This window comes from Podarcis pityusensis (genome assembly GCF_964106645.2).
Source record: "Podarcis pityusensis genome assembly, chromosome: 5".
NCBI lineage: Eukaryota > Metazoa > Chordata > Lepidosauria > Squamata > Lacertidae > Podarcis > Podarcis pityusensis.
Window position 1 is genome coordinate 23,147,870 of NC_138032.1, and position 27,724 is coordinate 23,175,593.

Genomic DNA, 27,724 nt, shown 5'->3' on the forward strand with positions numbered 1-27,724 from the left:
GTTCTCAGCTAGAAGGATCAATTGTTCCCTTCTGTAAAGGTAGGGTCTTGTTGAGAGGTGAAAGTATACAATTTAACATGCATCAACAGGAGACGGCCAAAATAATCACTTTTATCAGCTACATAACTGCAGTGGCAGCCCTAAGCTTACAGAGTGTAATGCTAGGGCTTTGATCTGGCATGGCTTCACACTATAAGGTGGTCTGAAATTGCTCCACTGAAACTGCATTATTCTTTTCTCATCTGCTCAAAGTACAATGCTGTAAAGCCATGGTTCTCTGAACCTCCTCTCTTCTGCCCCTACTGCTGACTTTTGGACCTGCAACCATGTCAAATTACCATCTTGCAAGAGAACAAAACTCTATTATAAGTATTTTCAACTGAAAGGAGCTGAAAGGAGACATAAATGTGAGGGACACAATCTATATTACCCTCGGAGAAAGAGAGAGAGAGAGTTGAGTGGGTGTGTACAGGTAATCTACACTGAGGAATGGCTTTAACTCAACATGCTTTGAATACTCGCCAGGTCCAGAATTCAGTCCCTGACATCTTCAGCCAAAAGGATCTGTTTGAGGTGACATGCAAGGTCCTCCTCTGCCTAAGACCTTACAGAACCATTGCCAGTTAACACTGGTCTCCAGATGAACTAATAGTTCCAACCTGGTATTTAAATCTATTTATTATAAATTTTATAGGCCACTTTTCTTCCCCAGCTTGAGTTGATCCTAGTTCTTCATTGCCTCCATGCATCAGAGCTCCCACATGCAGCAACACAGGAAGAGCAACTGGCTATACCAAGGAACACAGCACCATCACTGGCCAGACATCCATAGCATTGCTGCGGACATACAGCTACAATGGCAAAGACTTCCGCACAACTTGTAATTCTACCCGATTAGGGCTACAGGTCACATGGAAAATATCCATCCCTGTAGACAGCTCGGTTGTTTGTGCTGATGCTGGAGATCCACTACGAGGTCCAACTATGCTTTCTGCTCAGGTGCTGTTCTGCATTGGAGTTTCAATGTCTGAAATGGGTTTCTGTCATTGACATCATTGCAAGCGTATGTCAATTGCTTGTCCCCACAGAACCCCACACTGACCACTTGCCCCCTGCCCAACCTGTTTCCTTTTCATAAAATAGTCTCTCCTACACACACTCTTCTTTTAGATGCACTTCTTCCTGTCAGGAAGATAACTAATGTACTGGGAATAGCTAACATCTGAGCCCATCGCCACGATCCATGTAATAGACAACTCAGGTCATTTGCAAACTTTAATGTCTTGGGAGATTTAGATTCTGATGGCATTTTCAATTTTTACCTCCAACACCAAGGGCTATCAGACAAATTAGCCTCATTCACATATATTTTGTCTCAGCGACAACAGAAAAACCCAAAACCTAGCCTTGGAAGCAAAAAACATGCCTGGAAATTCATAGTGCCCCCTTAATAACAGCTGCGAGAATTATTCAAAAAAGCCCGCAGCAAAACTTAGAAAGAATGCATGTGCTATCGTTCCTATTACAGGTAATTCAAAAAGCTGTCATTCTTTCGATTTCCCAATAACCAGGGAACAATTGGCACTCCTTCAAGAAAGGAGATATTGGATACCTGAGTGAGCACTGGAACGAAGAAATGGGAAAATAATAGCATTTAGCATTTGCATAGTACACTTAAGTATTTGAAGTATGCCTTCACGCGAATAATCATAATCTCAGCAATCTTTTATAAGGCAGTCTAGTATTCTTATCCTTGTAAAGCAAGGATAGGAAAACAAGAGGCCCTCCAATTGTGGCTGGACTCCAACTCCCATCAGCCCCCCCATCCCAGCCAGCCCAATCAATGCTCAAGGATGATGGGGGTTGTGGTCCACCAGCAATATCTGGGGGCCACAGGCTCCCCATCCCTGTCTTAAGACAAATTCAAGGCTGAGAAAACAGCAGTTTCCTTGAGGCCACTCAATTTGAACTGGGCTCATCCTGCCTTTCAATCAGAACTACATCCTGGTAATTTCTGAACTTGTGGGAATGGTGCTAGTATTAAATATTTAATAATAATAATAATAATAATAATAATAATAATAATAATAATACCCTTCCTAAAGTCTTGGAAATCAAAGTGATTTTTGAATGGGATTTTGACAAAAGAGAGGAAAAGAAAAGTTTTAATAATAAAAAACACACAATTCTGCATAACTTCACAATGTTGTAGGAGTCTACTGATTTATTTCTTTATTTAAGCCAGAATCCAAATAATTGTACAACTAATTGTACACGCCCAAGAAGGCTTTTGGCTCATGTTTCTCTACAAGCAGTTACCAATACTCTTTTCTGATCTCTTTTTGGAGGTCTGCTATTCAAAAATAAAAATCCCACTGGACCCAGTGGATTTGCCAAAAGCAGCTCTTTAAAGAGACTATTTTTATTTAATGTATAATATGCTTTGGATGCCATGGGGGTAATGAGAACATTGTATACTTCAGCATCACCAGAATGTAACCAACTGGCCCCAATCCAACACAGAGTTATAAGTGTGCTTGAAGCTTGCTTAACCCTTTGTTGGATTATGGTCCTGGTTTTTGTTTTGGGGGGTTTTTTTTGGGGGGGGGGTTATGACTGGGTTGTAAAACAAACTCCGACCAGATGTCTGGAAATGCACATCTGTTAGGAATTGTGCAATAAAGCCAACTTTCTGAACCGAAAACATATTGCTTCAATAACAACCAAAGGTTGCTACCTAACTATAAGTCACACACAGTATATTGCCAAAGTAAATTGAAAGCAGCAGCTATGTAGGAAACAGAACAACAGGGGACCAACAGGCGCTATCTCAGGCATGGTGTGGAAGAAAATCAGTGCTTCTGTGTCTGCAGGAAAAGCCAAGTAAATAACATTCATAGATGTAGGGCCATGGAAATATATATTCTTACACTGAACATGCTATAAAGCATATCTGTGCTCTGTATTTTTCAGTAATACAACACCCCGCCCCCGCAAAAAAAGCTAACTTTTATGGTAGCTTACTTAGTTCATTATAGCCATTTCCGTTCACCCAGTAAAAATGACACAAGATTTATAATTCACATTACACAGCCACATGTATTAGCCCTTAAGGTCCATGAAACATTTGGAGGAGCAAATTCACTGCTGGTACAAGTCAAGAGTGGGCTACAAACCTCAACTCTCTCTTTTTAGCCCATTGCTATTTCTGTAGGAAGTAATTTGTGCAAAATTGTTATTATGCATATTGTCTCGACTGTTCTATCTCACACGAAAAAGAACAAAATAAATGAGCATTTTGGATTCTACTTCCCCCCCATGGAAACACAGGGGTGTTGGGCCCTTTTAAATTGCCAGTGATTTCAACAGGAGAGTAGAGCCTGTGTTTTCATATCCGCTACTTAAATTAAAGAGACTTAAGAATTCATATTGGTTTGGCTGGACGGCACCCTGGAATTTTAACAGAAAATTTCAAAAACTGAAAGTTTCAAAAGGTGTTAAGGCTGCAATCCTACGCACACTTGCCTGGGACAAGCACCATTGAACACAATGGCATATGGGTAAATATGCCTAAGGATGTCCTAAAATAACACAATTTCTATATAATTTAATGAGATTTTACCCCCAGGAACCTTGTGTCTAGAATTGGAGCCTGTTTCATTTATTTCAATAGGGCAGCTTTAGGCACAGACTAAAATCAACAGGATTTAATGGTACTGAAACTTTAACTAGATAGTGCCCCGCATAAGCAGCCATCCGAATGAAACAAAACTTTAAAAGCTGTCCCCATGACCAATTATTTATGCTTTATCTGCATTTAGGCCCAGAAAAGCTTTCAGTTGTGTACCCTTTTTCTTGCCCAGTGTAAGCGTTTTTTCAAATTTTCAAACACACACACACACACACACACACAGACAGACAAATAAAATAAAATAAGAAGAGAACGTCAAACTTGAAGACCAAAATCAATTCTATGTTATTCTGATTTATAAAATACAGTGGTACCTCGGGTTAAGAACTTAATTCGTTCTGGAGGTCCGTTCTTAACCTGAAACTGTTCTTAACCTGAGGTACCAGTTTAGCTTATGGGGTCTCCTGCTGCCGCCGCCACGCGATTTCTGTTCTCATCCTGAAGCAAAGTTCTTAACCCGAGGTACTATTTCTGGGTTAGCGGAGTCTGTAACCTGAAGCATCTGTAACCCGAGGTACCACTGTAGTTAAGTTTTCCTGAAGTACCCCAACTGAGAAACGCTAGAGAAATTAAATCTTTCCAGGCTGCAAATTAACTGCCTATTTTAATATTCTTTTAAAAAAAGCCTTAATTCTAATTTTATTTCATAACAAAAATGGCAATGCCAATAGGATAGCTGACAAAGCACGGACTTTGGAGAAAATCCGCAGCAGCCCCATCCATGGCCATCTTTGCTTTAAATTTCAGGTTTTTAATTTATTTTATTTATTTAATAAGGTTTGTTTTACCTACTTGATTGTAAAACAAACAAACCCTCAAAGCAGCTTTCAAAATGTAAAACAAGAAAATAAAGAAAAAATGATAACCACACTTTAAAACATACAAAAGTAAAAACACTAAAAGAAATAAGCTGTTAGCTGATTCCATGTCAGAATACAGTCATATCTTGGGTTGCGATCGCTGCGGGTTGCGCATTTTCAGGTTACGGATGCGCCGAACCCGGAAGTACCGGAACAGGTTACTTCTGGATTTCGGCGCTCGTGTATGCGCAGAAGCGCCAAATCATGTCACCCGCAGGCGCAGGCGCAGCGCTGCAGGATGCGAACGTGCCTCCCACACGTATCACATTCGCAACCCGAGGTTCCACTGTACAAAGGTTGTTGGTCGTTTTTGCTATGTTTTCTTTCAATTCAGCAGTAGAACTCTCCCAATTTTTACCCCCTTTCCCCTTTCCAAGAAAGCTGAGGAAAGCTAGCTCAAAACATGCAACTACTTCTGCGTTTTTACATGTGGACCCTGAGACATCATCAGGGAAGGAAGAATTTCTTAGCAGAAAACTGCAATCATATTACCACCAGAAGTCTGTGTAAAAATAATGTTACTTAAGCCTGGAATCCTAAAAACAAAGCTAGAGAGTAAATGTCATCGGATACAGTGGGACTTACTTCCAAGCTAACAAACATATTGTTGCATTGCATGCCTGCAAAGTCTTACAGAAGGCTTCTCTAACCAGGCGCTCTCCCATTGTTCTAGACTACATCTCCCATCAGCCCCGGCCAAGGAGTTGTAGTCCAAAACATCTGGAAAGCACCAAGCTGCTTTACACCCTTCCCTGAAAGGAATCCCCAATGAACACAGAGACCTATGCCCAAAATTACACTGCAGAATACCATTCACCAGCCACCAAGCATTATGGTGTAAATCTGCACTCTGATGGCAATCTACCATTGGAAACCTGTGGGATATGCATATTAAGCATATGGAAAAGTAGGAGGGGTAGAGGTCACGGAAATTAAATGAATGCGTCCTAGCAGCTGGGTTTGAGAAGTCATGCTCCGAGTGCAGCAGTGTCAACAGAAGTCTGAAGCACGACTCTATGTAGCTCTTCCTGATTTTAATGAAATGAGGATGGAGAAAGGCAAAACTATGAGGCGGCCTTCATTCCCTTTGGTGGCTGCACACTCCTATGGTGTTGTGCTTCAGAAACCTGCAGCCGTTCCAACTTAAGACTTTGTGGCTGAAGGATACTAGCACACACTTGCCTTTCTTTACCAGATGCTGCACATGGAATCCTGTAAAAAAGGGTTTTGTACCAATACAGGAGGGTATCATGGTCCTTTTCACTAGATATGATACCAGTCTTGGTGCTTTCCTTCAGTGAGGAAACGATGGTTTGACCAGATATGAGAATCTGTCAATGCATCAGATTGTGCCAAAGACCCTCACCTTGAATCTTACAGCAAATTGAGCTGAAATACCATTATCTGAGAAGTTAATGGTGAAATGCTGTAGTCACTGAGAGTTGGCCCTGTGTCACCAAAACCCACTAAGGTTTAGTTATTCTTAAATTCCAGTATTTCAAGTTATTGTAAATGGCTCTTGGAAGTGGCAGGGGCAACCCAATCTAACAGAATTCTCATGGTGTAAGAACAGTCCAGTTGCAATCTACCTCTCACCTTTGAAAGAGTTAGATCATTATTAATATTATTTTACTATTATATATAGAATAAAGGCAAGGTTATAAATCAACTATTTTCACTTGGTTGTATTTACACGGAAACTTTGCGCAGAAAACAGCAACCCAAAGCAGCTTTACAAAGTCGGAACGACTAATTTTAAACCAAGCACTCATTAAAAAACAAACAACAAGCATTCAATGTCAAATAAATGCAGTAAATAAAAAGATATTGCAGATGTGGTGGTGCCGTGACTTCAATTTGTCTGCTGATGAATATGTAAAAGTTGTTCAAATAAATCAGCACTTAATATTCTTTTAACCCAAGGCTTATTTAAGTTCTTCCAACCAGTTCTTCCAACCAGCCAGCTTCATCCCTTACCTTTGACTGGGAGGACAAGGCTCCTTGCTCTGGTAAAAATCCAGAAGACAGCCGTAACTCATGTCTTGACTCTCTTCAGTACAGCCAGATGCAAAGGATGCCCAGGTCAGCAGCTTTTCCTTGGTTAGCCAGAGGATAAGCAGCAACAGCAGCAGCAAACTCAATAGAGGGGGCTCCTTGCACGCAGAAGGCTTGCCAAAGCATTCTTGGTTACTATGCGCACTGATAAAAGCTATTTGTATGTTTACAGACAAATTGCAACCACCATTACTTCTTCTACGCTTCTGCCTAAGCTCTTTGCTGTCCCAAAAGGTTGATGGCAGAAGCCTGCAAACCCACATTTCTTCTACACTGGCTGAACTCCCTTGAAGAAGAGCAAATTGCATTTAAATGAACAGCAAAGGCAATGCGCTGTATGCATGTAGCATTAGCACATCGGTCATGTATCAAGGGCACACGTGGTACATGCTTTTAAACGTAAGCAGAACAGATGCCTTGTTTAGTCAGGCAAATGCACCTTCCTCAGCCCATATTATGAATAATTTGGACCTAACATATATATTTTCACAAGAGTTGCTTAAGGCAGTCTTCGGTTAGATTTGCAAAAAGTCAAAGGGTGGTGAACACTATCTTGTAATACATACACACTACTCCGCAGAGTGTGCTATAAAACTCAAGTTATTTTTAAGTCTTGGGAATGACTGCTTAGGTCATAAGCATCAAAGCAGACCTGTGAGTCACTTCTGCATGGTCACCCTTAGCATGCAAAAATAACTTGTTTACGCTGATGTTATATTATCCCCCTGACATTGCTGCTCAGCTAGGTAGTTAGCAAGGGCCTCTCCAAAAATAAATATAAATTATGAAGAAATGGGTCACTTTTTTATCCCCTTGGTCAACACGCGGAGAAGAAATATAGGTCACTAAGATCCAAGTATAGCTATCAAATCAATCTCTGTGCTTTTTCACACGCCTCACTTCCACTAAAACGTGAACAACAACAAAAACCCCAGTACTGTAGATGGCAGGCTAGAAGCAGCAGACAAACTGTGCTCATTACCATGCTATTTGTGTCATTTTGTGCAATGACAGCATGGCCGTTCTTAAGGGCGTTTTTGGAAAATATTAGCTGAGGTAGGTATAATTCCAAGCCATAGTTTAGTCGTGGGCGGGGCCTTCCAGTTGTTGTTGTTGTTGGGCTCCAACTCCCACCAACTCCCAGCCAGCATAGTCAAGGGTCAAGGATGATGGGAGTTGCAGTTCAACACTATCTGGAAGGCCACAGGCGCCCCACTTCCTGGTTTAGGCTGAGGGAATGTGAATTAACAATGGAAAGATTAGGGAAAGGAAGTCACTGGCAGAGGAAGGGGGCATGGGGGGAGCGTCCCCTTGTGGGACGCTCACCGTGCCACCGCCGTGAGCGGCACGCCCTGCCCCCAGGTGCACCACATGTAAGCTGCCGGAGCAGCTAGCTCTGCCTCTGAAGGAAGTGTGTTCATTTCTGATTAAAAAAAGCATGTTATAAGTGCCACGGGTAGTTTCTACCAACTATACACCCCGCTGTCCCATACATACATGTAGCATTTGCCCTATTTTGTGTTTGGAGCAGGGGCTTTTTTTTCCAGCCGTAATTCAGGTCCATCACCTCTCAGGTGAGTGCCATTGCCATTCTAGGAGAACGAAGGAGATGTCCATGGTGACTTCCTACACCTCTTTTTCTGGAAAAAATTGGCACTGGTTTGGAACATATGTGCTTGTCCTTGATAAGCGCGAAAGAATGGGGGATACTTTTCAAGCAGTTCTGAGTCTATGCTCCATTGTCCCACCGGAGCCATTTTTACATGATACACAAACAGAAAGAGTATATAAAACTGTGAAAATGATATATTTGAGGTATTAACTTCCAAAGTTTAATACTCTCTTCAGGGGACTGGGCATTTGATATTTTTTTCCCTCAGTGCCCCCCCCCCCTTCTGCAGACTGAATTTATATAGAAAAATGGTTTCAGCTGAAGACGTAGAGAAATCACTTCAGCTAAATCACACATGGGTGGACGCAAAGTCTGCTACCAATAAAAATTAACTGATGGAAGAGGCTTGCAGAAATACAAAGGAGAAATAGCAGGGAAACTCTGAAGAAATCTGCTGGCAAACAAATCTGACTCAACATGAAAAGAATATTGGGGGAAAGTCTGACGGAGTGGAATAACAGGAAGCTTAGTCAGTTCTGGAAGAAACAAAAAATAAAGAGTGTGTTCTTTTGTGAGACAGAAGTAGGAAGGGAGACTACTGTACTTTAAACAAATTGGAGGGATTGGCAGCCACAGTGCTTGAAAAAAGAGATTATGAACTCAATGGGATGGTGACCATATTAAAGTAAAATGGATATCTGGCTGGAATATGATATGAAGCCACAGAGCCCAAAGAGTACAGCTGGTATAAACAAGAAAACAAAACTTGAGGAAGTGTGTCCATAAGAAAATAATAAACTAGATGGACTGATCTCAACAGAAAAAAATTCCCCAAACCACTCTAAAAATCCACAATTAATCATTCATTCCATTTTTTTCTTCTCCCTAATTCATTTAATTTTCTAAAAGGACACAAGGAAGCGTTTGACGAAATTAAAATGATGTTTTGAAGCAGATCAAAATGCTAAGTGAAATAAATAAATGAATAAATACTTAACCTTTGATTAGCCTGCAATTGAGTGGGGAATGGGCTTATTTCTGTGACAGTTACAAATGCCACCCTCACAAACGTTAATAGGCATGGAAATAGAGAATCCCTTTCCAAAGATTAATCAGATATCAGTGAGATCTTAATTAATATCTCAATTCCTTTGGCATACAAGCTTCTATATATAGAAAGAGGTTAGTCCTCCAACAAAACATGCTTCTAAATTATCTCATCCTTCTCAAATGGATCCACTGTGCCAGATATGGGGAAGCTGTAGTCCTTCTGGTGTTCCTGGACTCCAACTCCCATCAGCCTCAGGATGCATAGGCAATGGTCAGGGATGATGACCACTGCCTATGCATGCTCTCTACATGGGTTCTATGCTATGGAATTCCTTTCCAAGGGAAATTCATCCCATATCCTCCCTGCTGATTTTCTCCAAACTGGTAAGAATGCCCTATTTAATTATGAAAAACTCCTTCCAGTAGCACTTTAGAGACCAACTAAGTTAGTTATGGCGATTCCGTGCCCTGCTCTGGTTCGCCAGAAGTGGCTTAGTCATGCTGGCCACATGACCCAGAAGCTGTACGCCGGCTCCCTCGGCCAGTAAAGCAAGATGAGCGCCGCAACCCCAGAGTCAGCCACGACTGGTCAGGGGTCCCTTTACCTTTACCTAAGTTAGTTATTGGTATGAGCTTTCGTGTGCATGCACACTTCTTCAGATACAGGCATGCACACGAAAGCTCATACCAATAACTAATTTAGTTGGTCTCTAAGGTGCTACTGGAAGGATTTTTTTAAATTTTGTTTCCACTACGGCAGACCAACATGGCTACCTACCTGTTAACTATTTAATTACGGTTTGCCACCTGAAAGCTGAAGCTGACCACTGTATCCCACTTTGGGGGGCTGTTTGTTGTCATCTTGCTTTAACCATGTGTTTAAATTTGTAAACCACTGGAAACTATTTCATGACATGTGTATATATATATATATATATATATATATATATATATATATATATTATATATATATATATAGCACGTAAACTTCTCATATTGATTCAAATACATAACTGGATTTTTTTTAAAGTATTTTGTTTGTTTGTGAGGGCCAGCACATGTACCAATGCAAACTGTGACTTCACTGGGGTTGACACAGGAGGAAAATATTAAAAGGGTACTTCCTCCTGTATTTTCCACAAAAATGGAAAGAAAGTAAAATAGTGGTTGAGATCCATAGTACCCTGAGGACAAGTGGAAAGCACCTCCATTCAAAGAAGGAATAATTGCAGATTTCTTGCTCCAACGACATCCCTCTGTGCCTACTCTGGCTTTCTGGTTTTGAGGAACAGCTTTTTAGGGGAATGCAAAGTGCCACAGGATGGATGGATGGGAAGGGATTAGCTCTGCAGCACTTGAGGAACTCCGTGTGTGGAACTTTGGATCTAGACCAATGGCAACACTGGTGGCAGGGCAAACAGCAAACAGCATTTCAGCATCAGTCATTAAAGGTGCAAAGATCAGTGCTCGTTAGGGCATAAAATACACAGAAACAGTTTATAGGAAATGGCAAGGGGCGGGGGGAGACTCGGAGATGAGCTAATACATTAAAAATTTGACCCTCTTTGGTAAACAGGAGTTGGGAACATTTCAGCAACCCAGAGTTAAGGGCAGAATGAAGTATAAAGATTAAAAACAAAACAAAACATTGGAAAACAATGAAAGAAAGATGTAAACTGTATATTTAATGGGGTTTTGTTCCTTTATGGCTGCTGAGAAAATAACAGTAGGGCTTTAATGAGGGGAGGGGAGTTGATGGTCTTATCTAGGCTTGTGAGTGCTGAGTGAATTATATTTATTAGTTGCTGTACATTGCCCATCAGAGGCACTGAGGGTCCTAAGGAATGGACCCCGGTTATGGTCTAAAAGTACACTGGGCCACCACCTTGCTGAAACTAAGCAAGTCTGAGTCTGGTTGACTGACGTCCTGGGAACCACATTCAGGCTGCCTTAGGTTTCATGACAGAAAAACCCCGACAAGGTATAAATACTGGGCTCTATTGAATCGCACCCTGAAGATTTCTCAGACTGTTTGTGGAAATGGTCTATCTGAGAGAATGGAGAGCAATGTGGTCAATGCCCTTAACAGGAGCAGAAGCAACACAGCCTATCATTCCGCCATCCGGTTCTCATTCAAAGTGGAAGCTAGAGATCTTGCCAGGCTTGATCTCTGCATAATTCCCAGTACTCCACATAACTCAACAGGTTTCAGGTGCTGGAGCATCAGAGGCCTAAATGATGCTTGAGATTAGCAACCTCAGTTTCATGCATCTCTGCCACATGTGATGGTAGGGATGAAAGAGGAGAACAGGGTAATTTCTCACACAAAAATGAGATTAGTAGTACCTGAACATTTCGGCTCTTATCTCAAACTTCTTATTATTATTGTAATAGAAGCTGGGGGTCATGGTTCATAGACCGGGGAGGACAACTCATCTCTCTTCTACGGATGTGCATGATGCTGCCACATCTATCTTGAATAAAAGTGTTTAAAGAGCTTTAAAGTGTGGGCCTGTGCCTTGAAACACTGCACAAAATGAATTCTGGATGACCCCTTATCCACAGTGACATTTTTATTACGGAAAAACGCATTGCGGGGATGGGGAACCTGTGACCCTCCAGATGGACTACCGCCATCCATCCAGGAGCTGCTATCCAGTGATGACAAGTAGAGAGCCACAGATTGCCCACCCCCGATGTACTGAATCTCGGTCGCTCCCTATGAGCAGAAAGAGTCCTTCCATACATCATGTATACTAGGTGGAGGAAAGAGAGATGTTCCAATCTAAACCAAAGGCGGTTTATTCATAACTAGGCACTCCAGGCATACAGATAACTTGCAGGAACCTTGTGACTGAGTAGTGAAGTTTCAAGCACTGCACGTGAGAGCCAGAGAGACGGAGAGACAGACAGACACAGAGAGAGGAGAGGGGACTTCGCTATGTGTGAAACTATTGGTAAGGGTGTGAGAGAGACGTTCATAGATTTGCTGCTCTTGTTCAGCTGTTAGAACGGAACCAATCCTTTAGTTTTGCTGGAAGTGTGGGATATGCTGAAAAGTTGTCATTCACGTGTAAACATGTAATACTCAGATTCTGCGAAGATTTATTATGAAATGCATAATGCTTGCTTTTCCTGGATTTTATTCCGAACACAGTATGTTTATACTGTAGGAGACACTGTCCAGACATTACACACTTTTTATAAGGTGCTGGGAATCTTTTCTATACAGCAAAGGTGTTGGTGGCCTTGTTCACATGCGTTGTTTTATGGAACATTTGCATTTTATAAACTAACTGGTTACAAGTCTGAAGGGCTTTTTTAACTTGTTTATTACATTGTTACATTCTGTTAATTTTTGTTAGCCATCTTGATTTTCTAAGAAAAAAGCAGGAGAGATTGGTTTTTTCAAAACAGACGAAGCGTATGCAATTTTTACTGTACCATTAGCTGCCTTGAGAATAATATGGAGAATGACAGACTATAAAATGAAATAATGGCAACATAGCCAATGCCCTAAGCATCCGACCTTCCAAGCAGTTATCTCAAAAGATATCCGTTTAGCTTCAACGACACAGTTCTGAAGTAACTTTAAAAAAAAAAAAAAACTGGGCTAAAAAACTCGGAACTGGATTTGCCATTGCATTCTAATGTCAGGATTTCCAAATCCTTACACCATAGTTTGTAGGATCAGAATTAAGCCAACATACATAGGATTCAAACAAATAAGATCCAGGCATGGGCAGGATCAGAATCTCAGATCAACTTACTTATTTGATTTTAATGTAATAGGGCTAATCCTGTTTTTGTTGCTGATTTGTAATACTGAGTGGGTTTCATTCAGCTAATTACCCTGGCTCTCTGCCTAACATATGGTGCAAAATATCACTCAAATAACTTTTTCAAAGAAGTATTTTTCTTTTTTTTACTTTATAGGCTAACAAACTGTACAAATAATTAAGTTTTATACACAGTCCCACTGGTGACCCCCATACATTCAGCGGAGGCTCCAGGCAACTAAGACTTCTTAGTGACTTAATACAGGACTATCTTCATAGTGTATGTGTTAATAACCATGCTGCAAACATGTCAAAATTACTTTTGACATGTGCAATCAAATCCATCAAAATTAAAAAAAACGAAATAAAGGCTCATTGCATCTATTAGTCTAAGCCTTCTAGCTGCTCAGGCAATTTTCACCAAGAATGCAACTGGCAGGGATGGATACAACTGCAGGCCAGATAACAATTTCTCTGACTGCCATCTCTGGTTGTAAATAATTACAGAAAATCTGGATATGTCAGTACCTACTACACATTACTCATAGCATGTAATCTGGGCTGCAATAACAGCTGCTGAGGGGCAAGGAAAGGCGAGCCCTAAAACATTCAAGCCCAGCTTGTGGGATTCCCAGAGGCATCTAGAGGGCTGCAGTGGGAAGCAAAACATTGGACTCCATGAACCTGTGGTCTGATCCAGCCGGGCTCTTCTAATGTTCACATGAGATCATTAGCCAGCAGCACAATGTTTGCTTTGGAAGGAAAACTAATATCCTATTATCATTTGAAAATTCTACACGTATTGGAATAAAAGCAACGGCATGGTAAGTATACAGCCCCGCTTGGTTTAAAACATAAATTAGCTTTTCATTATCAACTTGTAACTCACAAGCCATGGCTGTACTCTGGATAAGCTCCTGTGCAATTACAATTATTGGTATAAATTCAATAGCAACGGCCAAGTCATTCACATCTGAAAATTGGCTACAGAGCTCTGCACTCGATTGCAGCCACCGCTCCCATTATTGGTTGTGCCTATCGGCGTTTTCATTACAATGACTTCACACAAGAGAGTGACAGGATATCTGGTAAAGAGGATTAATAAATCATGTCAGAGATGCATGAAACGGCAAGTTTGCCAAAGCTTCCCACTCCTCCACTTGGTGCAAGGGCCACAAAGCAAAACTAGGAAATGCAGTATAGAGAGTATTAGCGTTCAGAAAACCCAAGGCAGAAAAAAGAAAAAAAAAAGAGCTTGCATCTGTAAACCCAAGGCAGTTCTGCTGCATGCTTTAACCCAGTTATACATTTTCCCTACTCTTCATGGACAAATTTCAAGCACGTGTTAATTGTTTGGTGCTTGCAACAAAGGAATTTCCACATCTTATCCTCTCAATTACAACACTTTCCAACGGAGCCAGCTGCAAGTATGTATAATAATCAAATGCAAAACTATCAAGTGATGTACATGGTGTGCAAGAGCTGCAGCTAACAGCAGTGTCATACAACCAATAGCAGAACGAACCCCAGCACTAGGCTCCACAGCCACGGGATTCATTTTAAGAGTCCTGTATATTCCTTAAAAATCAGGTGTGGGGAAACTTTGGCCCTCCAGATGTTGCTGAAGTATAGCTCCCATCAGCCCCTGCAAGCATAACCAACGGCCAGGGATGATGGGAGTTGTAGCCAATTGTCAGTTTGATATCTTCTCCCCACAAGAATGACTCTTACTGTGAGGTGTGAACCATCATAGAATCACAGAAACCTAGAATTATGGACCGAAAGCGTCATCTAGTCCAACCCTCTGCAATGCAGGAATCTTTTGTCTAATATGGTGCTCAAACCCAAAACCCACAATCAAGAATCTCATGCTCTACTGACTGAGCCATCCCTCTCTTGCCACTGGCATGTTCTCTCTCACCCTCTCTGATATATAAGCAACATTTCAGCTGCACAAGCAGGGGTCCCATACATTCACTCATCACAATGTTCTGGATCAATTAAGGGTGCTTTTCTCTTCGATGCAGGAAATGGCAACAGTCTCGCCGGACATAGTCTCACTGCACTTTGAAGATGCTCTGATCACCTATAAGGACAACACTCTGAATTGAAGAGGAGGACCTGAAAGATTTCCTGCAGATGTACTGTAGACTTTTGATAGCCTCTCAAGTTCAGTGTGATGACAGAGACAAGACCTTTCTCCTTTCCCCTCAGGGTAGGGTCACTGCCACATCCAAATTAGGTCCGGCTAGCAAGGCCTGTGCATAAGGCCGTAACATGTAGCTGCTTTACTGTGTCCGACTGAAGGAGCTGTGGCCAAAACTACAACACCAACATATATTTCTCTGTAGTATTCAGGGCTTGCAGCTAATCACAGTACCAGATTATATACAACTATTTGCTGGTGCGATGCCTGAAAAGAACTAAACTACTCAAAATACAGGGTGAATGAATGTAAACCTTAGAACAGGTTACCACAGTAATGGTATTTGTCTCAGCAAGGCCTAAAGCAATGATTAACGTATTGAAGGGTGCCTTCCTTCAGGAGACAGAAGTTCCTGAGTATTATGCTTATTAGAGGGATGCAGATGGCACTGTGGTCTAAACCACAGAGCCTAGGGCTTGCTGATTGGAAGGTTGGCAGTTCGAATCCCCGCAACGGGGTGAGCTCCCATTGCTCTGTCCCAGCTTCTGCCAACCTAGCAGTTCAAAAGCATGCCAGTGCATGTCGATAAATAAGTGGGAAGGTAAATGGCGTTTCCGTGTGCTCTGGTTTCCGTTGCGCCAGAAGCGGTTTAGTCAAACTGGCCACATGACCCAGAAAGCTGTCTATGGACAAATGCCAGCTCCCTCAGCCTCAAGCGAGATGAGCGCCATACCCCATAGTCGCCTTTGACTGGACTTAACCATCCAGGGGTCCTTTACCTTTTTACCTTACCTAAGTTTAGGACCACTGTTATCTCTTGCCATCTACAAACCTCTCAGCCAAGGGCACAGAATTTAAATGGATAATGCTACAGATAAATATATCAGTAAGTCATTCATTCCATCATTTCTTACCCTCTCTCTCTCTCTCTCACACACACACACACACACTCGCACACACTTTTAAACACTAGTGGAAATGAGTGAATTGCATTATGCTGTCAATCGACTGACAAGCAGAGAACTGACTTAGAACTGCCTTTCCACACAAAGCGCTTTTCCAAGCCTTATTACCCATTTTGTAGATCAATATTTCACAAAGACAACCATGCACTACAGATAACTGTCTAATCAGGCTCTTATCTGGGGAGTAAGCACACTTTTCAGCTCCACTGAAAAGGCCTGCAAAAACTGCTTATCGCATGAACCGGTGAGATAATATAATAATAACGGAACAGAACAGCACCAGTAGGCTGGAATACAAAATTGAAATAAAGATAAGATTTAAACAATTCCCAAGACTGTGATCCGCACCTCTGTAAATCTGGAGCAGCTGCATTAAAAAAAATCAGGCATGCTACTGTAGAGTATGCTGCTTCATGAGGACATCCATGCCAAAAGAAGTTGTTTAAAAAAATACTAAAGGTATAAATATAGCATCCAATGTTTCGTCTCTTTACTAACAAGAGTGAAATGGAATATTCATGCTCATCTCTAACTCCACAGGGAGTTGATAAGAATGTTATGCTCCATGATCTCTTAGGGTTGGGCCTCTAAAACAATACATGCCAATATGCCCAGCCCCTTTTCCAGTGCTGAGGAACACAATAAGCAGCCTCTAGCATCTTCTCCTTCAATCATCCACCCAGTGCCAAACTAGACACCACTGAGGAAGCCATTTTTGTCCCTCTTAATGTCAGTCACCCTCACATATAATGCAGAAGTGGGATCTATTTATTTTTTATATATACTCAACAGTGCGAACAAAAAGCTGAACCCTCCCACCTAATAATAATAATAATAATAATAATAATAATAATAATAATAATTTTTATTTATATCCCGCCCTCCCCAGCCGAAGCTGGGCTCAGGGCGGCTAACAACAATAAAACCTACAGGAGAGGGTCATCATAGCTCAGTGGCTTTGCAAGTGGAAGCTCACAGATTCAAGACAAACTATGCTGAGATGGAGGAACCTGGGGTTTGACTGTTTAAGGCTGCTTCCTATATGCTCTCCTGCACCCTGTTGCATGAGGGTGCTTTTTCATTACAAATTGCAGGAAGGCTTTGAAGTGTGTTCAGCTGAACACATTCAGAAGGGCCTTTCAGACATTCCTGCTCACCATGGGAAGAGTAGGTAGAGGCAGCTTTTGCTTGCACACCACGACACCTCTCCACTTTCAGTCCTCATGCATTCAGCAGAATGCCTGAAAAAAACTATTAATTATTAGTAGAAGTATTTGCGTTTTTATTTATTAATTTATGGCAAAGCTTTTGCATATGCCTCAAGATGAAGAATCAAATGATTCTATCAAGATGATAGAATCAAAGAACTGCAGAGTTGGGAGGGACTTTGAGGTGGTATTTGGTGAGCTATGAATGGGCTGATACATAAATAAGAAGAAACTGAGTACGGAGGTAAATGAAACACTGCTGACCCTTGCAACAGATAAAAGGAGAACTGGGAATTGCCTAATGCCACATGTTATTACAGAGTCTGCCAAACGGTTGGGACACTTGAAATTCTGAGAAAGTGCCATTAGGTGTCCTTCACAAAATGGTTGCTATGAGGAGTGGACGTAACACAAAATGGCTGCTGCACCTCAAAGTGCATAGAAAGAGACAGGAACCCCCCCCAAAGACAGTGCAGGCATGCCCCCTGCATCAGCCCCCCCATCAACAGAAAAAGGCAACATCATCAGTGACCACTGAATGCACTCACAGAGAGAAGCTCTTCCCAACCCTCACCTGTTCAGAAAAGAAGGGAAGGTGGCTGTCCAGGCCTAGCACCCAATGAAATGTTCAAGGTGGTGTGTTCATTGTAGTAGAGGCTGAGCCAGTGCAAACAGGTACAGAGCAGGGACAGCAAACTATCTCTCACACACTGTGAACTTCTGAGGGGATATTGAATCTTTGCAGGCCCACAGGCGCTGCGTTGGCAACCCTTGTGCTATTATATTTATAGGGAACGCTTGGTCAGGGTGGAGCTGCTCCATGGGTATAAACAGGGAACTAAAAGAGCTGTTTATCTGCAAGGATCATGTTTGCAAAATTTTCTTCAGTGGTTAACCAGGGAACAAAGAGTGCTGTGTAAAAGCTGTAACATGTGCAGCTACCTAAACAGAAGCATCCCTACAGATAAAGACATGTGCCTGAAATTTGGTTAAGCAGAGTTCTTTTTTTCAAAGACAGCAGAACTTCTTGATGAGATGAAGAGACACATTAACCCTAGACCAAACCTGGTAATAAGATGCCCCAGAAGATGCAAAAGCAAAAGGAAGACTGTTGCTTTGGTAATTTGATGTTCGGAATTTTAAAAACTCAGGTGCTCTTTGTAGTCTTTTCAAAATCGGAGTGGAACAAGCTTAATTCACAAGGATGTTGTGACCATTTTGGGGGGGGACATGCATGGCCACAGGAAGATTGTGTAGACTTTCTATTTATCCCTCTGAAGGCTTACCAATGGGGCATTATGAAATGCAGTTCTTGTATAAGTCACTCAAATATTATGGCTAGGGAGATGCATTAGCCTACAGGCAAACACTACGGCGGGGGGGGGGCGAGTCTAGGCCAGTAGAACCCCAGAGTCCTGTGAAATGGTAGATTCCAAGTGATTCATTGATGGTGGTGATGATTGCATTGCCTTTCATCCTGAAGAACCCCAGGGCCATGCACAATATGATAAAAAAATATATAACCAGCTACACCAGCTAATTAAAACACTCCCCCCCCCCCAAAAAAACCCCATACTAAACTAAAGCAACAGCTCAACATAGTAAGCACAATACCAAAGACTGCTACAGCCTAGGGCAAATCTGTATCCCAGAAGCGTGCATGATCTTTAAAAAGTAGCAGTGTGGGATACAACCATACTTCCCTGGAAAGAGAACTCCATAATTGGGGTGCCACCACCAAGAATGCTATGCTCGTGCCACTGTATCATGGGGTCCATGCTCTGCTGATCTCGGAGCATGAGGTCGGTAGTTAGAAAGGAAGTCTCCCCTTGGCTCTGCACTGGCAGATGTGTATAAATTAGACATGGTGTTGAATTCTATTTTACTATGAAATCTGGTAATGGGCTTGCTATAGGAGTAGATTTTCTGTATTGACAGGAAGTTGGGTTAGATCACCTTGGAGGCCTCTTACAACCCCATGACTCTAAGCAGAAAATAATTTGTTGCTTCTTCTGTATGTACTATTAATAGTAAGCCAAAATCTAGCCAAAATCCATAACCTTTAAGTCCTACAATGTTGAAGAGAAAATTGAGCACATGCTTGTATCTCTTCAATTGAAATCAATGGGACATATAAGTGGTGTGTTGTCCCCTCTTATACCTCCACCCCAGTATTTTTTGGGGTATTCCATTTACACGGACGTAAGAACTAAATAATTGGACCAACTAATAGCTCAAGCCAAATTATGGTCTATTCAACCCAAAGCAGAGAATTTACTTGCTGGCAGAAAGAGAGAAACAATTGCAAAAGAAGACTCGTTTCCATTTACAGCAACAACACGGTGCCAAAAATATCTAAATAAAAATGTGGTAGATTCTCACAATGATAACTAAGGGTACTGGCTGTTCTTAAGCACTGTTTAGTCTCCAGAGTCATGAAGCACTGAAAACTGTTTTCATCTTACTTGTCCTAGTTATAACATATGGTCTCGACTTTGAACAAACTTTGAACTGAACTACAAGTGGGTTAATTTTGGCTGGACTGTGCCCAGTATATATCGCCAGCTGGTAGTTAAACCCAATGACTGCATGTCTGAAAATGGGAGACAATAAAATTGATACACTGCTGCCATGGGTATCTTATGTGATTGAGAAGAAAAACCGCCTGAGCCAAATTTTAACCTGGTTCTCTTTTTGTGGGTATGCCATAATGTTGTCACATTAGCCAAACAGGAGGCCTCATTCTGGCGGAGCCAGTAGGAACAGACTGAAAACACCTCTCAAATTCAAGTTAATCTCTCTCTCTCTCTCCCTCTCTCTCTTTTTAAATATCCTAGCCAAGGCTAAGTATAAAGATTCAGAAGGAACATGAGGCCCTTCAAGGTAACTATTTATGGGACAAATATACCCAGTTCAGGAGGAGGGGTAGGAAAAGGGAAGATTCAAACCCTCATTTTGAAGCTAGCTGAAAACCTGAGGGAACAACCCACTTATTTCCGAAATATATCCCTTATATTTTAATAATAATAATAATAATAATAATAATAATAAATGTCCCAGTTTTGCAGTTACAAAAATGATTGAAACCTAACTTAGCAGATGCAACATGCAGGCACAAAAGCAGCATGCAATAAACTAAATATGTGAATATTCAGTAAAAAGAAACTGTCTTTTTTTGACAGTTTTGCAGTAAGACATTTTGCCACTGTGAGATTGAGGGGGAAATAGCTTTCCTTTGTGAAGCATCCAACCGAGCTGCCGAAATGAAATGTAACATTCAAACTAAGTGGCAAGGATTAATAAAGAGACATACTCTAGATACCAATGGTGGCAAGGTACTCTTTGGGTCTGGTGGTTGAGCAGTACACAGAGCCAAAGACAGGCAGAACTGCAACCTAACTGGTTGTAAGTAAGAAGGCAGGCAGGTGGGACTGGCTGGGGACAGGCTGGGATTGATGCAGCAATGCCCCCACTTGCTCTAATGGACCTTCCTCCACAGCTAGATACTGCAATTAAAGCAGAAACAGAAGTTCAGTTCACATGTGATTTCAAGCCAGGCTCAATACTAGTTTCCAAACATGGTTTGTATGGCAAGTATAAACCATACTTTGCCAGTTCATGTGAAACTGAAAACTTTGATTAGTCTCAAGGAGGAAATTACAACATATGAGCACAACAGCGCAAAGTTTGGCATTACATGTGAACCAGCTCTCTAGGAAGTTATGGGGAATATCACCAATGAATAGAAGCCAATGTGATCCGGCTACACTTGGATAACTTCAACCGGGTAACTTGAGAAGTATTGTTTCAGAAAGTTGAAATTTGGTAGGTTTGCCTTTACATGTGAGCTAATTCAGCCCCAATGCTCACTTGTGTGCTTTGCGTAGTAGATGCGGCATAGTTTATGTAGTGTCATTGTGTAGAGTGGCTGGGGAAACCCAGCCAGATAGGCAGGGTATGTATGTATGTATGTATGTATGTATGTATAAATAAATAATATCTCAGCTTTCGTGTTGTCACTGCATGTTGATTGTTGCATTCTGTTTATAGAGAATATGTGGATTTTGTCCATGAGTGACATTGCAATTGATTTATTTCTTCTTCTTTTCTTTTGATAGAGCTACAAGCTTGTGAGGTAACACAGGGTTCTGTCATGGGCACTGAAAGGATTCTGTCAGTGTTGCTACGCAAGCTTTTGTTTCTATTGCTATCGTTCTTTATTTTGCATTTGCTGAAGAGGTAGCAATGTGTTATGTTACACTAGCGCTGGCATAATACTTGCTTATGGGAGACACAGGATCACTCTATAAGAAAATGAACAAAGTGTTTTGAGCAATGAGCAAAGTCAAAATGGTACGGGAGATTCATAGAGCTCCTGGTATTTATAGGTTGCAATCCTGTTCCCACTAAACTTGAAGAAAGGCTCATTGAACCTACTTCTAAGTAGATATGTAATGGGCTGCACTGTATGTTTGAGTTATAGAAGACATGGGCAGCTTCAAATTGGATCAGGGTAACAATGCTAAAACGGCAGGGAGGTGGGAATTAAGCCTTCCTCCTCCCCTCACATCACCTCCAAGAAATCTACTATTTGCCCCAGTGGGGTTGGGGATTACTTGGGAAGTGTTTGAATGATTCAGATTTAGGAAAAGGCATAGGCAGAGGATTAAATTCCTCTTTTCCTAGCACCATTGCTTCAATCCCATTTAGTGTCATGCACAAACCAGTTGCTATTAAACAAAACTTAAAACATCGGGAAATCACCGATCTCCCACATTACGTGTATATAGCTCTCAGTGTCATCATCATTATCATCGTTATCTTGTAGCTTATTACTTATCAGAGATTACATAATTGTTACTTGAAAATTAGAATGAGGCAACTCCACACCATGGAATAACAAAACTGCTGTTCAGTCCCGGGCAGGCATGGATACAGACAAGTCTGAGATCCTCAAAGGAAGTTGATCCTTGACTTTCCAGAACCACAAAGGCCACATTCTGATGTTACTTAATGTGGTGTGTATTTAATTGCATTTTTTATTGCAAGGAAAGGAACTGCTGCAGGCTTTTCGTTAATGGAAACAGCTGCAGAAATCAGCTGTTTCTGTGTTGGGAAACAAACAAAGGATTCGGATTGTATCAAAATAAGACAAAGAGAAGAATTACTGACCACACAAACACAAAACGCAAAGATTTTCATGCTGAATTCCAAGGTATTGTTGGATACGGGGGGGAGTAGTGCTGAAATTGTAAAAATATTATAAAAATGCCACCACTACCCTTCAATTTTTCTACCAAAAAAGACAGAAGAAAATTGAGGATAGAAGATAAACGATATATCTTAGAAGCCATGCATAACACCAAACGTAGGAAAATATGTAGGGAAATGCTTTTCAGAATAAATTTCTAACAGATGTCTGCAGCAACACTTTTCCATTTCACAGAACATGTGAAAAAGATTAGCAGGTTCATGAGGTTAACACACGGAAGGAGGGGGGCAGACAAGATACAATTGAACTGCTACCCTGATTTATCAACAATATTTGAAACAAAACTACCAGGATACTAAAGCTATACCATGACAAGTACATGGATTTGTGTGTTTCTATGCGTGTAGACACACACACACACACACAATTGCAGTTTTCATGTTCAGCAACACAGTACAAATTCTAAACCAATTAAGACCCTGTACAACACAACAAAGCTAATGAAAATAAATGCAGCCATCTATTTAGTTCTGTCTGTGCCTGCCTCTGCAATGCGATTTGCAAGCTACTGTGTCATTGACCTCCATTCTGCTCTGAATGCCTCAGAGAGAAGGAAAGACAATGTTGTCTGCATTCAACCAACATCATTGGCTTTCTGCCACACATGCAAAATAATTTCAGGAGGAATCGCATAGCATTATGCACCAGGTACTTTATGAGTTGGAGTGCACCAGCTCCAGGAACTATTTCTTTTTCACTGTAACTTCTGGATCTTTCCTTTATACTGCAGCCACCATGCCAAAAGCACCTATTAGAAAACAATAATACAAAAGTATCTCTATTCTACTTGGGAGCAGAATGTCAGGGTGTTGTTAGCAGCTGATTCTGAACATCTTATGCCTCTGACGGCTTGGTGTGACACCTACACTAAAAAAATAAATTCTTTAATGAGCTCAGCATATGAAACTTGTTGTTACAGAAGTGGTTTGTTCATTTTGGAGGCTGGTGAACAAAGGCCTAATGTGGAAATATGTGCATACAGAGAGAATAGCTCATTGGTAGAGGGCATAACCAGGCAGATCTAAAACATCTGTTAAGCTATCAAGGTAAATTTCTGTTGATTTCTATCCTGCTATGATATATATCGTTGATTACCACTTTTATTGATTATGTCCAGCGCCTATTAGCAGAGGGAAAGAAGCAGGTTCAGACTTCTCTATATGTCATCAGGAGTGTCAAAGCAAGCAGCACAGATCAAATGTTCATTGGGCAAGACTCCCATGTGAAACAATGTGTGTGCAACACGTTTGGGGCTGGAGCCAACCGTCTCCTATAGGGAGGAAACAGGCAGGGTAGAAAATGGAAGACTCACCTTCCACCATCTCTCCCTGGTGAACAATTGACTGAAACTTGATGAAGGGTGTAGAAAATAAAGTACAAAAGCCATAACGCTTTCGGTTATTTATTTCTGGAGCATTCGGGTGTATCTGTAGATCCGGTGAAGTCCCCGCACTCATTTGCGCAACCATGTAGTGCCAGGTAACTCATTCCATTAGCACAAGGATTTAGAGTTGTGTAATGGAACTGTCTCCCTCTCTCCCCACTGTGCACCCCCTAAATCTGCCCCGGGGCTTCACCAAACCCTCCAGAGCAGGAGGGGGGCAGAAAGGAATTCTGTTGCACTAAGCATAACTCACTCATTGAACAAGTGCATCAGATACTACCCAAAACTTCCCCTCCCATTCCTACCCCCACCACATTTTTTTGGGGGGGGGAATCTGCTCTAGGGGTTCTCAGATTTCGTCCGGTTCTCCCCTATACAGTGGTACCTCTGGTTACGTACTTAATTCGTTCTGGAGGTTCGTTCTTAACCTGAAACTGTTCTTAACCTGAAGCACCACTTTAGCTAATGGGGCCTCCTGTTGCCGCCGCACCACCGGCGCACAATTTCTGTTCTCATCCTGAAGCAAAGTTCTTAACCCAAGGTACTATTTCTGGGTTAGCGGAGTCTGTAACCTGAAGCGTATGTAACCGGAAGCGTATGTAACCCGAGGTATCACTGTACATCCAAGATGAAGGCTGTTCTGCAAACTATGCAAAAGCCAAAGCGTGTGTGTAATTGCAATGTATGTAATTCATATTCATGTGCGAAACGTAAGTTAATGTTAAGAAAATCCCTGTTTTAAAATTTAAAACTACCCCCAGACATAGGAAATTTTAATTCAGGCTATAACAGATATGGCGTAGAACAACAGGAGATTTGGGGGGTGGGGGAAACAGCTTTTTGCTGGACTCAGATAAGCATGCAACTCTGAGGATGTTTATCTGACATTTATCACCAAGGGATAGATCTGGAAATCACAAGGACCAGGCTTCCTTGTAAGGTTTATGAGGCTTCCTGTTCTCGCTCAGAAAAGGAAACTTTTCATTATGGAAATCAGTTTCTCTCTTTCTCAAGGGGGAAATTTCACCCTGGTACAAATAAAGTCTGCCCCACTTAGATGATGCTCAAAGCATTTATGAGGCAGGCCTGCCCCCACAACAACAACAAAATGTACCTCATGGTGTTTTGATATTCTACCACTTCAACAGTCAACTTCTGTCCTTAGAGAACACTTTTTTACTAACTATGGTATTCAATATTTGGGTGTGCAAGCAAGGTTTAACTTTTCTGTTTTGTAAGTATTTTTATGCACTTTGGGGAGCTCTGGTTGAAAAGTGGGATAAAAATCTACAAAATAAATACAATGAATGCATTAGTAAAATACAGTGGTACCTTGGGTTACATACGCTTCAGGTTACATATGCTTCAGGTTACAGACTCCGCTAACCCAGAAATTGTACCTCGGGTTAAGAACTTTGCTTCAGGATGAGAACAGAAACTGTGCTCCAGCGGCACGGCAGCAGTGGGAGGCCCCATTAACTAAAGTGGTGCTTCAGGTTAAGAACAGTTTCAGGTTAAGAACGGAGCTCCAGAACGAATAAGTACTTAACCCGAGGTACCACTGTAATGAAATTATGAAGAACATTTCTATTGCCTCAGTCTAGGTAAAAAAAATGAGACTGTTTTCCCAAGCTTCTGGTTCATTGACATGCTGGTCTTCAGTTAATTTTGCTGCTGGTAGTTACATTTAACTGTCTGCTATTTTATCTGCTGTTGTGTTGGTGTTTGATACTGATTTAAGTAAATGGATATATATTAATTCAAAGCTGCTTTGAATACATTTCAGGGGAAAGAAGAATTTCTATTATAAAAAGTACATGTGTGGTCTAATGGAGCAGCTAAGAGCAAACAGGGGAATTCTCACTTCTCAGAAACTCATCTCTGTCATGAATTCTCTATGTGGCCTTTAGAGAACAATCCTCAACATGTCTACTTATATACATTTCTCTCACCTTAAAGAGCTATTATAAGAACGGCAACAAGGCAATACACACAAGGTGTTTCGAACATTTACAAATGCTCTAATGTACAAATAAAAACAACAATTTTGATTGCATTTGAATCATATTGGTTTTTCAAAAGAATATGTAACCGCCCAGAGAACTTGGTTAATTGGGCGCAAAACAAATGCCAATAAATACAATAAACAAGCATGTTTATTAACTATCATCACCACACGTTCAACGAAAGCACCGCAAAGTAGGAGCATAATGATTTTCAGCCAGGTCACGTCAAGCATCTTTCCCACCCTGCATCTTAACTGGTGTCAGATGGATAATAGGCCACAGATAAAGTCTAGTTAGCTGAACAAGATTGAGATAATACATATTAGGGGAAACAGCTAGAGGACATGACAGGAACTAGGCCCATGTGCCTCTTAATGGGCACATCTGTCATCTGTTTCATAACCCTTAGGTATTGTTGGCTCCCCGGCGACTGCTGCAGTCCCAGAGAGAAGCAGCTGTCATGATTGTTTCCATCATTTATTTGCACTTGGGAAGCAGGTTAAAGCATATTGCCTTCTTTTGTCTCGAACTTCCCCATTCTTATCCTGCCTTTTGAGAGACTGCAAGCAGATTTGCGCTGGTACCCTTCTCCAGAAGGCTGCACCTTTAAATTGCTAGCAAAATGAAATAAAAAACAGAACCCCTGTGCTGCCAGTCAAAACAGTAATGGCAGCCCCACGGACAAATAAAAATAAAACAGAGCCTTCTGAGGCGAAGAGCTGGCAATCTGAAGGAGGGAGCTTCCTTGGTGAGGGAACTTTAGCTGCAAGTATTTGGTGGTGGTGATGGAGAGGGAGGGAATCTGATCGATCATCAGTGAGAGGGGGGAAATCAACTCAGATCCATATGCTTCCGCTCCAGTAAGGTGAATCAGGTGGGATATATTATATGTGGGCATGACAGATCCTATACAACAACAGCAACCTGCGACAGGCTTGATAAGCAGTTATGAGGCCTTGCTGTATTCATTACAAAACTATTCCACCTTTAGTGGGGTGCACTGAACAGCTTTCAGAATTAGCGTCGCAGGAATGTCTAGTCAAGCTGCGCCTCTACTGACTAGTCATGGAAGAAAATTGGTGTGTGTGAGAGAGAAGAGAGAAATCTCTTGCAGCAGCCACACTGTTACTCTATGTTTCTGCAGCTGGGGAAAGACCGCTATAACTGTCAGTAGTTGCTCTTACAAACAGACTTATACAAGATACAGGTCACTGGAAAAGCTCAACCTGGGGTTTAGGGATCTGAGGCTCAGGAGCCCAATGCAGCTACCAGATCTTTCTCTACCCGACTCTCATATCTCTCTCCAGGCCACACGCATCCCAGTGACCCTCGTTCTCCCCCCCAAAAAAATGTTTTTGCCTGTCTGGAATGTTTCCCTGAACTCTGATATTGCATCCAGCTTCTCTGGATGGAAGATAAGAGAAGGATGTCTCTCTGTGTGTACAAACTACCCTAGCGTACAAAGGTATATTTTTTTTTACATTCATTTCGCCTCTCACTTTTGGACTTTCTTTGTATTTCCCCCTCCCCTCCCTCTTTCATTTCTCCATCCTTGAGAAATGCTGCCATAAAAATAAAAATTGCTCCAAGTGTGAATATTCCTTCCAACACCTTCTGCAGTGGAGGCTGCTGCAAATCATTCAAACAGAAGTGAAATCACACTTTGTGGTTGCTGTCAAATGTTCTTCCCAAAGTC

The 27,724-nt window shown here is 41.5% G+C and overlaps 1 protein-coding gene and 1 long non-coding RNA gene across 28 annotated transcripts in view; one reads left to right on the plus strand and one right to left on the minus strand.

Annotated features, from left to right (window-relative positions):
• Positions 1–27,724, minus strand: part of MBNL1 (muscleblind like splicing regulator 1) — a 185,145-nt gene that overhangs the window by 91,244 nt on the left and 66,177 nt on the right. The window contains exon 1 of one of the 27 annotated variants that reach the window (XM_081008135.1): positions 6,529–6,686. The exons of the other annotated variants lie outside the window; for them this stretch is intronic. The gene's annotated coding sequence lies outside the window, so the exon portion shown is untranslated. Of the gene's footprint in view, positions 1–6,528; positions 6,687–27,724 lie in introns of those variants that run through there. 27 annotated transcript variants of the gene reach the window in all.
• Positions 10,337–26,078, plus strand: LOC308478556. The gene is made up of 3 exons (XR_013987149.1): positions 10,337–12,225; positions 23,558–23,684; positions 25,809–26,078. It is a non-coding gene; the product is annotated as an uncharacterized lncRNA (long non-coding RNA).